Here is a 12,507-nt window from a genome sequence, read left to right as displayed (position 1 = left end):
ATGGTCCTGTTTTTTTGTTAACCACATTTTGTTGTTTTCTAGTGCTGCATTCTGACTAGTGGCCAAGCACGGGACCTTCCGAACTTCAACAAAGGTACAGTAAGGTAAGTGTCTTTTCTAGTTGATTCTTTGCTTGAAAGGGGAATTGATGGTGAAAGATCCCCAGTGTGGGGAGACTCTCACTCAGGTCTCAGGATAACACGACATACCCCCCCTCCCCCCAGTAACTCATGAGAGACCGTCCTTGCTGCAATCACACCAGGTTTATTCGACAAGACAGGAACCAGTGCACTGGGGCCGAGACTCATAACCCATGCAGGGGAGGAGTTCGACCCCGAGTAACTGGAAGAAGGGGTTTTTAAAGGAAGAAACCACAGCCCAGTAATCTGAAAAGGGTAGGGAGGGCGTCACAGAAAATTCCGAAAATACCAGTGATGATCAAGGGGGCAATTCCCTGTTTCTCAAGATTATACTCAAGATTACAATCTAACTTTATCTTCAACTAGTTCCTGAAACTGAACCAGCTAATCCTAGATTTCTGATTCTTCTCTCCCTGCTTAGATTTTTGGCTCTATTTTTTTCCTGCTAGGGGGGTCTGGATTATTTAGGTCTTTCAATGGCTTGGTCTTTAAGCTGATCAGTGAGAAAAATAAATTATGAGCTGGTTTTGGGGACAACTTAAATTTTCTGCTGTGTGCATCACTTCTTCCCCATCAAAATAATATGTTTCACCATGGCATCTTTGAATATACACGCCATTACAATTTGTCCCCATTTATTCCCAGACTGTGTGCATCGCAATATGACTATGCAGACATTTTCAATTGCTCAGTTGTTCCTTAGCAGAAATAACACTGTGTCATTTCCTCATCTGATTCAAATTTAAAGTAAAGGCATGCTAACAGAAAACGAGCTGACTTTATTTTAAATATGTGTGTGTGTGTGTGTGTGTGTGTGTGTGTGTGTAGAGAGAGAGAGAGAGAGAGATGATAAATAGATGGAGATAGTTGATATATAGATAGATGATAGATAGATAGATAGATAGATAGATAGATAGATAGATAGATAGATACATAGATGATAGATAGATAGATAGATAGATAGATGATAGATAGATAGATGATAGATAGAGATAGATAGATGATAGATGATAGATAGATAGATAGATAGATAGATGATACATAGATAGATAGATAGATAGATAGATAGATAGATAGAGATAGATAGATGATAGATGATAGATAGATAGATAGATAGATAGATAGATAGATAGATAGATAGATAGATAGATAGATAGATAGATAGATAGATAAATAGATAGATAGATAGATAGATAATTTACTTCAACAACATCGGAATGCAGAATATTTGAATTACCAGCATGTGTCTTAGTTTGTGCAGACAGATCACTGTATGTATAGATTCTTGAATAACTTCTGGGGCAGTAGCTGGCTTCTGCAAATCTCCTAAGTTTAAGAACTGTCCTTTGATTTATATTGTCTTTGTTCAAGTAGTCCAAATCCAGATTGTGAGCATAAAGAAAGAGCAAGATTGTGAGACAGCACAATTTTCTTTCCACATTACTGCTGACAATAATTTTTTTTCTATCCAGAGAACTCTGTTACTATCCTACCCCAAATGCATGCTTCCTTCCTAGCAGAATCTTGATGCTGTGAAGGACAGCAAAGCACTTCAACTAAATGTTCACAGCATAATGGGCCTGGTGACTCACATCTGTAACTCTGGTACTCAGGAAACTGAGGCGGGATGATTACCACGAACTTGAAGTCAGTCTAGGCTACATAATGAGTTTCAGGTCAGCCCGGCTGCCTCAGGAAATCTTGTCTCAGAGGGGGAAAAAACAGTGTCCCATCCCATCTCCTCAGCATCCTTTACTTTAGCTCTTTGATCCAGTTCTAGCCAGTGGGCTCTGGGTTAGAGCCCTAAAGGCGGCTTCCTTAGGAAGAATTGATTTTGAAAGGTTCTCCTTTTCTTCTGTTTCAGGATCCTAATAGAGAAGCATAGCCTCCTATTTCAATCTCAAAGATAAATGCAGCACAGTCATAGGGGTCGGGAGCAGAAAGAGAAAATGAGTATAAGCCCTGAAGAGACTGTGGATACACACATACACACATGTGCACATGTGCTCACGAGCACACACACAGGCACACACGCATACACTCATGCACTGACTTGGTGGAGCTTATTGGGTCATCTGACACTCAGATTCCAGCAAGGTCCAAGATGATTCAGAGCCTTCACACTGGGTCTTTAGGCTCAACATCTGTCCACACTTGACTTAATCTTCAGACCAGTATGACAGGTTGTATACTTCTTTTATCTGTATTTTGCAGCTGGCGAAACAGCTCTATGATGATAATAACCTTGCCCAGTCAGTCAGTGTCATTAGTGACATTTATACTTGGACTATTGGTTGTCCTTCCCCATGTTGTACCTGGGCCAGTCCTGATATGGCTGTGTGGTACAGGGAGCCCAGGCTGTTGCTGTTACATTTTTACAGCTATGAAGTGGGCCTGCTCAACTAAGAAACATTTTGTGAAGTCATGAGGCTTCCATTAGATTATTCCACTAGTGTATTATCAAATTAAGTGAACCAAGCGAATCTATTCCTTTCTGGGAAAAAAATAAAATATATGCAGAAAAACGTCAGGTCTTGGAGCGGGGAGATGCATTGGAGTTGCCTATGAATCCTGAGGAATGCAATAAATGCAATACTAATTTCCAGCATCTTCTATTGTATTTTGTCCTTTTGAAACAAATGTTTAGAAGATGTGGCCTATGTGTGGCCACCAAAATCCATATTTTATCCTATGATTTCAACCTCAAATACGCTTCTTCATGCAGCCATTATTTTTAATCATGTTTATTTGGTTCCAGGAAAGAAATAATGCAGGTAAAAATTAAGTTATGTAATGAAATTTCTTTCCAAGAAAAAATCATGGCAGGTGCTGAAGAAGACACTGAGTTGTATCTGGGAAGGAAGGGCTGAATAATGGGAAAATCCCTGGGCTGGTAACAGAGAGGACAGGGTGGCAGGCTATGGTCCAGCTTGTATAGTTTTGAAAAATCATCCCCCTTCCCAGACCTCTGTCCTTGTTTGTAAGTGGAGAAGAGTGTAAAGATGTTCTTTCACAAAATTGTTCCTCATCTCTTTTGATTTTCTCTGATATTTAGGAAAGACCAAGGGTCTCTTTCTGGCTTGGAATCCTTGGGTTATCAGCTCCTTCCTTTCCTTTGCTTTCCTCCAAATGCATCCTGGATCTCTGGCGTCTTTTGCCATATTCCTCAGTATACTGCCTCTCAGATGAGGGCATTAGCATCCACTTGACTTCCATTCTGACCACACAGAAACATATCTGGTACTCATCAAACTCCACTCTGGGAAGCCTAGTAAGATCTGCTGGAATCCACCTGCTCTTTCCCGTGCATTTGCAATGAGTCCTAATGTACCGCCATGACTTAGCATGTCTGATGGGATCTGGCTCACTCATGCTTATTCCCTTTTGCTTCCTCAACTCTGACTTCACTCTTTGCGTTGCTTTGCGTTGCTTTGCTTTGCTTTGCTTTGCTTTGCTTTGCTTCGCTTCCATGTGTCTCATTGGTTTCTCCCTTTGGGGCCTCTAGCACTTGACACTATTTGGCACTTCCATTCATTCACATTTCCCTAGTCTGTCTGTCTGTCTGTCTGTCTGTCCTCTCCTCTCTTTTCCACCCCTCTCCTCTCCCCTCCACTCCTCTCTTCTCCCTTCCTCTCCTCTCGTCTCCTCTCCCTCTCTCCCTCCCTCCTTCTCTCCCCCTCCCTCCCTCTCCCTCCCTCCCTCCCTCCCTCTCTCTCTCTCTCTCTCTCTCTCTCTCTCTCTCTCTCTCTCTCTCTCTCTCTCTCTCTCTCTCTCTCTCTCTCTCTTTTCTCCTCTGTCCTGGGAAACATTTTCTATACCCTTTAAAAATGAAAGAGTTTAATTTTTACAGGCATAATAGAATATCCCCTCCTTAGCAAATAATGATATAGCATAAGGGCAAGATAGACGTAATTGGGTCACGGTTGTTTATAATCTGTTGTCTCTCCCTCACTTTGGCAATACCCTCCACAAGGACAGGGCCTCATCCGTTATCCTTGTTCCCGAAAGCACACCTTTCCTTGCAGACTTATAAATATTTATTAAAGGTGTGGCTGTAGTCAGAATATGGTGTAGGCTTCGTCACCTTTAGAGAAATTAATCATTGCTCCAATATGTCTGCTGCTTCAATGAGTAAGAATGGAAAAATATCCTAAGGGAAAATGATAAGAGAAGAGACATAAGGCTAGACAGCGGTGTAAACAGAAAATAACCTAAGTCGTTCGGAAAGACCACCTGAGAAATCTCAGTTCAGTGGCCTCTTTATCTACAATGAGGATGGAAGGTCATCTCTATGTGTGTCTACAGGGATTGTTTTTTTGGCTAAGCTGAGCACATTCACAATTAGAAAGTTGGTTGGATAAAGACTCAGAAAGTAAAATATTGAGTTCTAGAACTGCTAATGGCAACCCTTTTTCTTTTTATGGAGGTGATAACAATCCGTTGACACCAGTATTCAGTCTATGTCAGGAGCAGACACCATAGATATCATGAGTTGAAGCAATGTACTGAAAGGCAGGCAGCTACCCTGTGTTGGGTGTTTCCCAGAGAGCACAGCAAGGTTATTTGCTCTTCATCCTGATTGTCACAGTGACTGTGTAGAGAAGCACACAATGTTAATACATTAAAAATGCTGACGGGAACATGGAAACCAGAAGAATGTCTTATCTGTCAATTAAGTAATATAGCCTTCTGCCTAGATGCTAGCAATTCAGGGGCTTTCTGTTTGCTGCCAATTGAGATTTGACAGCTGTTGATAAAATATTTACATTCTGATTTCAGTCACATTGACAGTACTTTTGGGTCTCTGGTAGATGATAATTATATGGTAGGAAAACATTTAAAAATTGAGACTGATCCTATTGAACAGAATGATCTGCTTTTAAAACTGAACAAAAATGACTATCCATCTTCTAAAGGATATAAAATGATAGAAATCAGGCACAGAAGGTGGAGAGAGGAGATGGTTCAGTCAGTAACGTCAGACCCAGGACGTGGGAGAAATGGCTCAGTGCTTGGCATCCAAGGTTGGGGAGCAGAGCTCAGACCCCTAGCAGCACTGTCAGAAGCCATGCGTAGTACACATGCATTTCATTTCAATGCCATGGGAGGATGACAGAAAAAAAGAAGCTCTCTGAGCTTGCTGCGCAACCAAAGCAGTGAGCCACTCTGTCTCTGTCTCAGGAAACAAGGTGAAACGCTGTTGAGGAAGACATCCAACATTAATCTCTGGCCTTCACACACATGTGCTCATACATGCACATGCACACAAACATGACAGAAAGATGTTCACCATGAAGGAAATGGGCTACATGTTACAGGCATGTAACAAAAGGGAATAAGACCATTTCTAACCCAGCTGCCTTGTGTACACAGGTATTCTTATTCATTGTGGACCACGTGCTTCTCTTCCTTTCTCTCAGTCCTATGCACAGAAAACAAAACTTGCTGTTCTCGCAGAGAATTTGGGCTCAGTTCTCAGCACCCATGTGGTGGCTCACAACCATCTATAATTCCAGTTCCAGGGAATCCAGTACCTTCTTTTGACCTCCACAGTCATGCATGCAGGCAAACAATCATACACATAAATAAAACAAATATCTAAAAAAATAAAATAAATATTTTTTAAAAAATTACAGCAACATAGTCATAGCAAGCAAGAGAAACTGGGTGATTGCTTTCATGAAAATTCAGGTCTGGAGTTTTTAGGTGGTGGTTTTTAACTGAAAGGAGTTTCACAACACAGAGAAATACATTTACAGTCCAAGAGAAGCAAGAGGGGTCTTGTGCTCATGATGAAAAAGTTGCGGAAATGGACTTGAAAATTAAAGGCATGACCTTTGTGCTAAGCAGCATGCATGCGAGGCCAGAGGAAGCTTTCACAGCACATTGAAAAGAACCTTAAAAGGAGCTTGTAATGTGATAAAATGGAACAGGTGTGTGTGTGTGTGTGTGTGTGTGTGTGTGTGTGAACTACATTTACATTCCAGTGTGTCATAGGGAAAAAAATTAAATTTATACAATTTCTCATTATCCCAAGGCTGCAAACCCTATCCAATTTCAACATGTTCTTTCAGCAATAGAGTTATTTAGTTCTTGCCTCATGTTCCTGGGACATGAGTGCTAGGTGACCTGTACCAATGCTTTAATAAGCAGTCTGTTCCTGTGATGAGCTGAAAATACACCATGATGATTCAAGCTGTGTGTGTGTGTGTGTGTGTGTGTGTGTGTGTAAGTGCTGGGAAATGCTCCTTATGGCACCAGGCTGAAGTGTTGTGATCAAGCTACAATGATCTGTGTCTTTAGTTTGTTTGGAGTCCCAAAGACTTCACAGAGATAGACTCAAAGATGGCTTGAAGGATATGTTTGTAAAAGGGAGGTGTGGTTGGGATGCTACTTAGAATAAGAGGTGGTGTGTTTACAGGACTTCAGGAGCATACGTATACAACTTTAAGAAAAGAGCGATGTAAAATGTGACTCAACTAGATAGATAGATTGACTGGTTGATTGATTGATTTTATTGAAGATTAAACTATAACATGGGCATATGTCTTTATCCTTTGACAAACAGAAGCATTATTATGTGTGTAACTTGGACTTGATATATTCCATTTTTCTTTATTTTAAAATGTATTTTTAGTCTGCAAACAAGTATATGTTGTATCAATACACTGGGTATATTTATTCCCTTAATGCCCCACTCTGTCTCTCTTCACCCCTCCCATTGGTCCCCTTTGTTTCCCCAGACAAATTTACTTATACTCCATGTCATATATACATGCATGATACTGTGTATTTATATCAAATCAGACCCCAAATGATAGAAAACTTAACAATATTTGTCTTCCCTAGAGGGCATAGTTTAAGTAGAAAAAACAGAGGACAATAAGGGGTTGTAGATATGAAGGCAATGCAAGTGACTACTTCTGGATGCTGATGGTCCCTCGTAGGATATGTGCGAGAACAGGATGTATGGAGGCAGGAGGATGGCATAAAAAGGAGTGTCTGTGCTATGGGAGCTTGAATTTTATATTTAGTATAAGAGAAGAGCACTGAAATGGCTTAACATGAGCAAGGGATAGGAGTAGTGCTGAATACAGCTTTTAAAGTATGTACATAGAACACTATAATAGTATATTATATGAACACATGAGTAGTACAATGCTTGTCATAGAAGTGTTAATAGTCATGGAAGTCATGATCTAAATGATTCCATGCCCATTGAATCAGTATGAGTCAATGATCCCGACTTCCAAAGTGATGACTTTTGAAGGTGGGATGTCTGGAAGGTGCTTGGGGGTAAGGACAGGGCCATCATCAATGGGGCTAGAGACCTGACAAACCAATGTAAGGGCTCTCATTACTATATGACTATATGGCTTCCATTAACAACAGCCCCACTCCTGGTGATAGTAGCAATATTAGTTGTAATTTCACTTCTCACAGCCTTAGTTTCAATCTGTAAAAAGGAGTCACTGAACCACCTTGTTGCTCGGGATTGCTATGAGAATAATAAAGAAATTGCTCATAAAATGACTGGTGTAGCACTCGAGTGTAAGGGATGGGTATGAGATCACGAGGGATTGTTCTACACTGGAGGAAGTAAGATTTGGAGAGATTATCTGTCATCAGAACACAAAGTTTGAAAGTTGATTTGAAGGAGAATCGAAGGCAATTGCAGCCTGCCGTTGTGACCGCGGATCTGTATTTCATCCAAGACTGATGAATCTAGCAGAAATTGATTCAAGTTCACTTTTCATAAGCTAAGTGGAGATTTTTTTTTTTTTTTTTTTTTTTTTTTTGGTTTTTCGAGACAGGGTTTCTCTGTAGTTTTTTTTAGAGCCTGTCCTGGAACTAGCTCTTGTAGACCAGGCTGGCCTCGAACTCACAGAGATCCGCCTGCCTCTGCCTCCCGAGTGCTGGGATTAAAGGCGTGCGCCACCACCGCCCGGCCTAAGTGGAGATTTTTATGTGTGTGTGTGTGGGGGGGGAGTTCATTTTAGAGCCAACATCTTGAGGGGCTAACTGTATGTAATGAGGTTTTCTATTAGGAAGTGACATTAATTACCATAGCCTATCACAGCATCTGAGCCAGTGAACATGACAAAGACAAAACTGAATAAACTAAATGCAACTGATTAAATAAAATGTTGTTGTAATAGCATCCTACAAGTACACATTAAAATCAGTGTCTTAAGATATGGTATGTATGTAGGTCTATGTAATTATAAAATTATGGATTTTGGTTTCCAAATTGATCAACAGAGATCAGCCCAGCACGTAGTTCACTAAAGTGACCAAAAAATGAACTGTATATTCTCCCTCATATGCAGATCCTAGCCTATAATACACACACACACACGTGTATGTAATCTATATACATACACACAACTGTACAGATTGGTACATCGTAGTATGCAGAAAGGAGAAAAAGGAAGGGTATTAGTGTTGAGAAAGGACAGAATGCAGGTAATAGACAGCTGAGTCATGAATGAAGACACAAAGCTAATTGTATTTCTGATTTTGACTCACATGTGGACTTGTCATTTCTTAGTGGTATATAAGTGCATACGAATGTATTTGATACTGAAAGTGTAGGATCCTCTATGAAGCTCCACTGTGAAGCTCCACAGCTTCAGCATGCGCGGCTGCTCTCAGTGCGAAGTGTCACGACTTCTGCATGGTTGTTGTGTCTGCCTATACAGAAGCTCACTGAGGTGCATATAGACTTTGGGTTCATTTCTATATGAGATATCTATTATTTGCTAAGTTCTTAATAATAAAGTTTTAATAAACTAAACATGCAAAAGCAAAATTAAGCAATAAGCAAAGCCCATTTTATGAACTCATAATTTTAAAGGGACCCTTTTGTTAGGTGGAACCTCCAAATGTTAGGAATATTTCCTAAGCGAGCTTTCTGACGATGCAAAAATTCCCAATCAAGTCAAATCAAAACAAGCCAAATTAAAAAATATCCAGGTTTAATGGGAGATTTGCGCTCTCGAGCAGCCCCCAGGGGGAAACCGGGAAGCCGCAGGAACGCAACCCCCAGGAGGAAGAAAGGGAGACCACGTGTTCTTCTTTTGGGGGGGGGGATCACTTAAGTACCCTGGGGAGTGGTCCTGACCCCACCCCCAGAGAGGGGTCAGGACCTGGCCTGCTGGGATTTGAAGTACAGACCAGGCCTGGGGGCTGAGATGGATGCGAGGGACTGGGACCTACGCTCCCAACTTAACACCTTCACCTTTAAAAGTTATAGATTGAACTCACAGAGATCCGCCTGCCTCTGCCTCCGAGGCCAGCCTGGTCTACAGGAGCTCGTTCCAGGATAGGTACCAAAAACTACAAGGAAACCCTGTCTCAAAAATCAAAAAAAAAAAAAAAGAAGCTATAGATTGAACTGAAAACAGAAACATTAGCCTGCAAGCCTAACTTCTCAGGAAAGTGAGTCAGGGGGGCTGAAGGTTCAAGGCCTGCTAGGGGTATAGAGTGAGTTAAAGTTTAATTCTAGTTGAACCAGAAGACTTATATATGGCTGATTGGAGGAGTTTTATCCCCAGTACTATAAAAGGAAGCTAATATATTCTATTAATCTTTATCAGCAAATTTCATTTGAATGGATGCTTAATGACAAGATGCATGAGCTAAAGTAATTTTATGAACAAATGTGCCTCACTGAAAAACAGAGTTGGGACATCATGGAACATAGAAACTGTAATAAAGACAAGGTTGTGTTCAGATAGAAGAAGAACAATTAAAGTTTGCAATGAACATAATTAAATAATACCTAGAGTCTTTTTGCAAATGCTTCATACTACAGATATTCTTTTGAGAGTACAGACAAGGGGGATTTGCAGCTAGAGGTTGCTCTGAACAAATTTGAAGAGCAGACCCAACTCAGAGAGAAAATCAGGGCCCTCCTCTCTTGTCTTCATACTTTCTGGAACTAAAACTCTGGTCACTTGAGTGACTATATTCAACCCTTTCAGGGACTAATAAAAAGAATCTAATACTTGGGTGTGATCCAAGGAGCATCAGCTGGAAGCTTATTGGCAAGGCAGAATCTTTGACCCCAACTCAGCTCTACCAAGTCACACACTGCTGTCCACAGTTCTCCAGGTGATTCCTGGGCACAGTAAAATTTGAACAGCCCAGACATCAAGGTTAAAAATGGGTCTTTAAAGTGCATGGGTGTTGATTCAATGCTCACTCCCCCTTGAGCAAACTCATTTCCTAATCTCCTTCGCCCATCTGTACTCTGTGGTCATAAACAGTATCAGGAGAGACAAAGGAGGTAGTTACAGGTAAGGTGTTTATATATAGCACCTGCCTTTTGCCAAGCACTCAATAAATGTTAGCTGTTTTGATTATTTCCTCCCTGCTGAGCAGGGGCAAGGGGAAATAATGAGGAAGACAAGGTCGCCATTCTGTCTTTCCCCCTCATTTCTCAACCCTGGGTTGTTGGTGAACTAGAAACAAGTGAGATTTAGCTTCAGGCAAGGAGCTGTATATGCACCTTATCATGTTCTGAGTTTTCTTCCCCCTTGGATATTAGCTACCTTTGCATCACTATGGTCAAGTCATTTGGCCTCCTTGAACTTCATTTTCTTAAATAGCATAGGATGGTAACTTCAGCCTACCAGACAGTATTGTGAAGATCAAATGAAATGGTCCATATGATGCTCTTTTTTTCATTAGAACTGTTTTGTAGGAGGATAGCATGGTGGGAAGATGAAAGGCTACCTAACATGAGGCCCTGAGTTCTCACATCTGTAGTTACATTATTTAAATGACCAACGGGACCATGCCTCTCTTGGACAGTGGGAAGTATCAACCTGGACTGGGTGATAAACGATCAGAGCATATTTATTCAGGAATTATTACAGAAGAGGAAGAAAAAAAGCCTTAGCTTTTTTTTAGATCTGAGCTGAATTCTGATACAACATAGACAAGGAAGGATTTAGAGTCAAAGAGTAAGGTGAGGTCAGTGGATGGGTCAGTATTAGAGGAGCCGTCAGAGGCAGAGGAGTGGTGGCCCAGTTGAATAGATCTCTTGTTAAGATTCTTGGTGAAGGCGAGAGGATCAAAAATGGCTTGAGAAATGGGGAAGGACTATCTTGGACTGATTCACAGAGGAATCACATATCAGGTCTATTTAGCAGAATCGAGTTAAAACTGCATGTTGTAGAAATAGATGGGAAAGAAAGTATGAAGATCGAAGAGCACTTGGGAATGAAGTTCAGAAAAGACCAACTCAAGGTTGGTTCCGAATTGTGTCTACAAGAAAGAAAGTCAGGCTCTGCTTACAGACTGGGAGGAGGGGGATGTGACTGTCCCATCAGAAACAGAGGCCTCTACAGAGGAGCCGGAAACTGCTTTTTAAAAATGGTCCAGACACCTCAGGACTGCTTAACGATTTCAAATGTATGTAATTGTAGAAAACAGGCCACATACACTCAGAAAGCAAGATAAAATGAAACAGGCAGAAAGGAAATTTTCTGCTAAATGAGGCAGGAAGAATTGATTACACTGCTTGAACTTGGAGAGACAAAAGATTTTGATGGATGGGCTGGTGATGGACCGAGTCTGGAAAAGGAGCTGCAGTCCTGCTGAAGGAAAAGCAAAGGAAACAGCAGAGTCAGGAAAGAGTCTGTGAAGGAAGAACCGAGACACAGCTCTGGGAACTCCAGGTGTGACAGGATCGGAGGCAGAATAGGGAAAGATAAGTCAAGATGAAGCTTATTGTTATGAACTTTATTGTTCCATACATAATTTACAGGAGCTCGTGGTCACATGGTAGTTCTAAACTGGGAATTTGTTTGTTTGTTTATTAATACTCATCTGACATCCATCAATGAGCTGAAGAAGGAATCAGTAAGAAGACAGAAAAAGTTATTATCAGTGGCCCAAGGAAAAGTAATAAAGTTCTGAGCAGGACTTGTGATACAATAGCTTCCCTTATGCATGATTTTGCTTTCCAAGTTGCTGTTACCTACAGTAAATTATAGTCTAAAAATATTAAGTGGAAAATTCCATAAGTAAACAACTCATAAGTTGTAAATTGCACATTTTCCTAAGCAGTGTGACCATACTGGCCAGTCCTCCTTGAGACATGATCCATCTCTTCCTTTGCAGTATCCACGCTATATATACTACCTGCTAGTTAAAACTTAATAGTCTTTGGGTTTACATGACTATTGCGGTATGGCAGTGCTTTATTCAAGTGACCCTTACTTTACTTAATAATAGGTCCAGAGAGCAGAAGTGGTAGAACAAAATAACACCCAGGCACAAAGCATGGGAGGGACAGATTAACTCTGGTACTATGTGGAATACTTCAGGACATAGAAGAAAATACATGCAGGGTTTT

At 40.9% G+C, this 12,507-nt stretch overlaps 1 protein-coding gene across 3 annotated transcripts in view; it reads left to right on the top strand.

Moving 5' to 3' along the window:
- Chrm3 (cholinergic receptor muscarinic 3) overlaps positions 1-12,507 on the top strand; it is a 449,710-nt gene that overhangs the window by 208,439 nt on the left and 228,764 nt on the right. For all 3 annotated transcript variants that reach the window (XM_038332293.1, XM_038332292.1, XM_038332294.1), the window contains exon 3: positions 43-104. The gene's annotated coding sequence lies outside the window, so the exon portion shown is untranslated. The remainder of the gene's footprint in view (positions 1-42; positions 105-12,507) is intronic.

The sequence above is a fragment of the Arvicola amphibius genome, chromosome 6 (genome assembly GCF_903992535.2).
Source record: "Arvicola amphibius chromosome 6, mArvAmp1.2, whole genome shotgun sequence".
Classification (NCBI taxonomy): Eukaryota; Metazoa; Chordata; class Mammalia; order Rodentia; family Cricetidae; genus Arvicola; species Arvicola amphibius.
This window is presented reverse-complemented; position numbering and strand designations above follow the sequence as displayed.